General features: G+C 45.7%; 1 non-coding gene across 1 annotated transcript; it reads right to left on the minus strand.

Moving 5' to 3' along the window:
• Positions 1-242: 242 nt before the first annotated feature.
• On the minus strand, positions 243-324 carry Trnal-uag. The gene has a single exon. It is a non-coding gene; the product is annotated as a tRNA-Leu (tRNA).
• Between the last annotated feature and the right edge of the window lie 5,939 nt (positions 325-6,263).

Below are 6,263 nucleotides of genomic sequence, written 5' to 3' on the forward strand. Positions count from 1 at the left end.
ATGGTGTGGTCTTGTTGGTATGGTGTGGTCTTTTAGTATGGTGTGGTCTTGTCGATTTGGTGTGGTCTCGTCGAAATGGTGTGGTTCTTTAAACAACTTGAGAATATTTTTTGACCAATTTCTACCTACAAATCCACTTATCTTACCTTCTTATCCACTTATCCTTCTCTTATATCCACCCATTTTATTCGTGTCACCTTCTCTGTTCATCACACGTCAAGAATCACTTGGGAAAAACACTGTGGCAGCGGTGGGATTCGAACCCACGCCTCCTAGGAGACTGGAGCCTAAATCCAGCGCCTTAGACCGCTCGGCCACGCTACCTTGTTTGGTGTAAGTCTTTGTCGTCATAATTATTCTTTTCTATAATACTTCAAGTACTATAGCTGTTAAAATGTTCACTAGTGTTTAGATGTTTAATAATGTTAAAGATGTAATTAATAACAATGTTTAAAAGCTTGCAGTAAATTTAAGGACGTTATTTAATATTTTAATTACGTAATATAACTATTTTTTTTTATTAATTTATTGAATATTTTAAATTATTTGTTAAGTCTAGATTAAGTTTATTAATAGACGCCGTTAGCTTAATATATTATACTGGGGGCGGCGGGGCGGGGGGTGGGGGGAGGTGTTGTGGCTTCATCCTCTTACTGGTGTTCATCTAAGAGGATTGGAACCTTTTGCGTTCTTCGTTTCTATCCGGATTCTTTAGGATTTCCCCTGTCTTTTGTTTGTTGTGTTCTCTGAAAAGATGTACGTGTGTGTGTGTGTGTGTGCGTGTGTGTGTGTTAAGAGGTGGTACACTGCTGGCTAGGTTTTAATGTGGGTGTGGTGACTGAATTAACCTCACCCCCTCTTCTACCCCCTAACCCCTCCTCTTTTCCTCTCCCTCCTCTCCTTTCCCATCATTTACCCTCCCCTCTCCCCTCCTACTCTCCCTACCTCTTCTTTCCCTCTTAACCCTCTCCTCCCCATCCCTCTCCTCGTTACCCATCCTTGCCTCTCCCCCTCCCCTCCCCTCCCTCTCCTCCCCTCCCCTCCTCCCCTCCCCTCCCCTCCCCAGTTCTAGGTGTGCGCCAGAACACAAAGCCTCTGTCAGAAAGGGATAAAGTTCACCTCATAAAAGGCTTTCTGGGTCCATCTTAACTGTATGCAACCCCGTCTCGTCTCCCCTTCCTTCCCTCCTTTACTCCTTCACCCCTACCTCCTTCCTTTCCTCCTTCATCCCCTTCCCCCTCCTTCCTTCCTACCTCCTTCCCTACACTCCTTCCTTTCCTCCCTCCTTCCTCCTCCATCTCCCTTCCCCTCCTTCCCCCTTCCTTCCCTCCTTCCTTTTCTCCCACTCTTCCTCCTCCTTCATCTCCTTCTCCTCCTTCCTTCCCTACCTCCTCCCTCCCTCCCTCTCTCCCCTTCACCTCCACCAGTTTTCACCTCCTTCCTTTTCCCTCCTACTTCTCTCCCCATTTCCTCTTGTTTACTTCAATCTCATTCGCTTCCTCTACCTCTTCCCTCCTCTTCCCCTACCCCCACCCCCTCCCCCACCACCCCCTCCCCCCACCTAACCCCCAACTTATTTTACCTCATGATTAAACAATTAGCACAAAATATGGGGAGTCAGGTCAGGTTAGGTCAGGTCAGGTCAGGTTAGGTCAGGTCAGGTCAGGTCAGGTCAGGTTAGGTTAGATTAACATTAGGGTATTTAATCCTCAGGTGAAATAAGCTGAGGTTCCTAATCATCCCGAGTTCACACACACACACACACACACACACACACACTGGTTAGTTTTAATGGTTATAAATAAACAGTTTTTTATAGCATGTTTAGTCTCTATAAATTAAGTTTATTAATCTCATACCATACGTATAAAAAAAATTCTATATAAACATGTAATATATATCCAGTTTGTGTCGTCTTACCTGTGTAAACATTAAGTGTTGCCAACACCTGAAATTAATTACTGAGTTTGTTTATTTTATTTGTTATGTCTTGAATGTTATGTTACAGTGTTGCCAACGTGAGCCACTCCCTCCCCCCCCTACATCTCTTACACTGTTGCCAATCCATCTCTTTTTAGTCTGAAGTTCGGTTTATTCTTCATTGCTTTGTTGTTGACTCTCTCTCTCTCTCTCTCTCTCTCTCTCTCTCTCTCTCCTCTCTCTCTCTCTCTCTCTCTCTCTCTCGTTGATGGAGTACCAAGGAGATAGGCAGTACCGGAGAGGGGGGAAGATATTATGAATGACCTGATGTCAATTTCTTGGGCATACAGATAATCAATACTGGTATAAAACTCGTCCTATTTTTTCCTTATTTACGGAAGATGTTGGTGGTGGTGGGGGGGAGGGTAGTGAGGGAGGTAGAGGTGGTGGTGAGGGGGAGATAGTGATTGTGGTGAGGGGGATGGTGGTGGTGAGGGGTGGTGAAGGAGATGGTGTGTGTGTGTGTGTGTGTGTGTGTGTGAATAAACGTTCTTGTTCATTCTCCTACCCAGGGTGTGTCAGAGGGACTTAACCCCGGCACACAAACTATCATAATGTAATTTTAACTCTCTATTAGTTCCCTAAAAGCCTTGAGTTAGGGAATTTTGGGCCGAGTTTTCCCCCAGTTTTTCCCCTTAAGTTTACCGATTCACTAAAAGCTTGGGATTTTTATATGAAGTATTTACCAAGATCTAGAAAACCTTTGATTGGTTAAAAGGTTTTGAATTTTCTCATCCACTCGAGTTGTTTAACATTTACTGATTCGCTGAGAGACGTACGTTCCGTTCCGTTCCGTTCCGTTCCGTCTTTAGGTGTTCCGGACCACAGCGTCTAAAGCAACGAATAAATACCATAGAAAATTGATCTTTAAAACACATCTCAATATGACTCACACTGACTCACTCACAACACATCTCACTGACTCACTCACAACACCTCACACTGACTCACAACACCTCACACTGATTCACAACACCTCACACTGATTCACAATGCCTCACACTGACTCACAACACATCACACTGACTCACAACGCCTCACACTGACTCACAACACCTCACACTGACTCACAACACCTCACACTGACTCACAATGCCTCTCATCAACCCCGTATGACCACTGAGTTGCTTAAACCCAGTAATTTGCTAAAAGCTCTAAATTTAGAACCCTAGAGACCTCATTAAGGTAGAGGCGTATGTGAGATGGGGTGGAGTGGGTGGGAGTGGGTAGAGTGGATGGTGAGGTGGGTGAGATGGATGAGGGGTAGTGGAGTAGGGTGGATGGAGTGGGAGTGGGAAGGGTGGATGGGTGAGAATGGAGTAAGGAGTGGTAGGGTGGATGGGTGAGAGTGGGAAGGGTGGATGGAGTGGGGGTAGAATGGGTAGGATGGAAAGGTGGGGGTGAGGTGGAATGGATAGGTGGATGTAGTGGGTGGGTGGATGTGGTGGGTGGGTTGGTAAAAGTGTAGCAAGGTAGGTGGATAGGTAAGCTAGGTGGATGGGTGGGCTAGGTGAGTGGATAGGTAAGCTAGGTGGATGGGTGAGCTAGGTAGGTGGATAGGTAAGCTAGGTGGATGGGTGAGCTAGGTAGGTGGATAGGTAAGCTAGGTGGATGGGTGGGCTAGGTGGGTGGGGTGGGCTATAGGTGGGTTGGTTCAATACCGTAATTCACTTGGTTATCTCCTCGTTGTGGCTTTCAACAAGTTTGCAAGAAGAATTTCCTAAGCTCTCTCTCTCTCTCTCTCTCTCTCTCTCTCTCTCTCTCTCTCTCTCTTTGGGTGAAGTCCACGCGTATAAGGGTTTAGGCGTGTACTGATTGGTCCACTTATCCCACTTACCTTTGACATCATCTCTTTGCTACACCAGTACAAGGCTTAGGTTAGGTTAGGCTAGGTTAGGTCAGGTCAGGTCAGGTCAGGTCAGGTCAGGTCTGTATTATGTATATTAATGTTGTCTCCCTTAACTAATTCTAACGTAAACACAACAAGTTAGAGTCTCAGCTTAAATTGGGCGCCATATTGGATGTTTCTTGTTTATTTTTCGGGGAGGGAGGGGAGGGGGGAGGGGGAGCTGGGTAGGTCTTCGTCCCTGGAGTTACGAGAAAAAAAAAATCATCGTATGAACTTTTGAGAATCCCGACCGAGTTGACGCCAAAGGGACGGGTACCAGTGAATAGGAACGAGACAGGGGAACGGAACGAGACAGGGGAACGGAACGAGACACAGTAGAAATGGAACGAGAGACAGTAGAACTGGAACGAGAGACAGTGGAATGGAATACAACGAAACGGAACGCAACGGAACGAAACACATCAGAATGGAACACAACGGAACGAAGCATAGCATAATGGAACACACATCAAACCGGACCACAATGGAATTAAACACGAGTTATACAAAGGGAGAGCGGAACGGAACTGATATGAATATTACGAAAATACAAGAAATGGAACGCTGGAGATGAATGAAACGGAACTCAGACCTGTATATATTTACGTGTCGTATTTTTGTCGACTAACATTTTTTTTAGGGGGGTTGGATGGAGGTGGATGGGGCTAGGGGAGGGGTGTAGAAGGATGGGGATGGCGGGGATGGAGATGGGGTAGAAGGATAGGGGGTAGGGGGAGAATAGGGGAGATATATTTGTTGCTGTCTTGTTTCCAGAGAAAGATTCGTCTTTTCGCCGTCAATATGTGAGGTGACTATTGGGCCTTTCTCTCACCCCACTGACTCTCTGTTGTCTCCCCACGCCTTCTTAATTACCTCCCCACGCCCTCATGATTACCTCCCCCCTCCTCTCTCGCCCCTAAAATCGTAAACGAAATCATCAAAATATAAACTCCTGCGTAATGCGTATATCGACTCTTATACGCCCATAATTATCACCCCTATACAATATAACCATAGTCATTAGTTCACCCACTAAATACGCCTCAAGCCAACACGACACACACACACACACACACACACACACACACACACACACACACACACACACACACATACATTCATAAAAACAATTTATAGGAAATTGTGGTTGTTTTTTATACGGTGTTTTGTGTCGGCGGTTACATTATAATCAGTGAGGAGTATGTTGGCTCGCTGGCACCTCCGCCCTTACACTATGGGGGGGGGGGTGCCAGGAGTGGTGGTGGTGGTATTTAAGGTTAGGTTAGCTTTGGTTAGGGAGGCCACTTATACACGGTGGTGAGGGAGGCCACAGTAGACGGTGGTGAGGGAGGCCACTTATACACGGTGGTGAGGGAGGCCACAGTACACGGTGGTGAGGGAGGCCACAGTACACGTTGATGAGGTTGGCCACAGTACACGGTGATGAGGATGGCCACAGTACACGGTGGGCTCAATACAAACTGACCAGGTCCACACAGCAGACGGTGGTGGAACGATAACCATAAGAGACCAGAGACAGATACCCAGACCGTCACAGGATGAACTAGACCGTGTGACTGACCGATTAATTCAAGGCCACTCGCACCAAATGGGCTTATGGCATGTAGGTTAGGTTAGGTTAGGTTGAGTTAGGTTAGGTTGGGTTGGGTTAGGTTAGGTTAGGTTGAGTTAGGTTAGGTTAGGTTAGGTTGGGTTGGGTTGCCAGAACACGATACCAGTCCTTACAACTCTCCTTTTTACCACCAAGATCCAGTTCATCTGTGTTGTGGTAGACGATAACCACCACCCGAGACATGAATAATACACGTCTTGGGAGTTAATTAAATAGAATAGTTGAATAAAACCTCAAAGTTATGGTAGTTAGTTGTTGAGCAGTTTCAAGGCCTGACTCTCTTGTTGCCAGTGACGATAATGATTTTATTTTTATGATTATTATTACTTCTCAGGTTTGTTTAGAATCACAAAAAAGGCGACAACCAGAGTGTGTATATGGAACTAGAACCAGGAGGAGTCGACTATTATACACCAGATAACTACTATATAAAATGAGTGTTGGGGGTTACCTGCGTCTGGTAGTGAGGCTTCAACCACCTCTCATCACTTCCTTAAAACACCGAGTCGGTCCATAATTATCGGCCTGGTCCTCTAAAATTAGGCTTTGCGACTCCACCCTAATCTTGTTCCATAGAAGGTGTGTTAGTTGGGACATGGAGAGCGGTAAGGTAGGGTGGTGATAGTGGCCACAGACAGTCTGGCCAACACACTCTTATTGTCTCACGGAAACTTTGATAATTGAATCGAATAAATCTAGAAATTGATTGATTGATTGAAACAGTTTATTTAGCGCTAAAAACACAGATACAGAGTGGATAAT

Source organism: Homarus americanus, unplaced genomic scaffold (assembly GCF_018991925.1).
Source record: "Homarus americanus isolate GMGI-L3 unplaced genomic scaffold, GMGI_Hamer_2.0 scaffold27306, whole genome shotgun sequence".
Classification (NCBI taxonomy): domain Eukaryota; kingdom Metazoa; phylum Arthropoda; class Malacostraca; order Decapoda; family Nephropidae; genus Homarus; species Homarus americanus.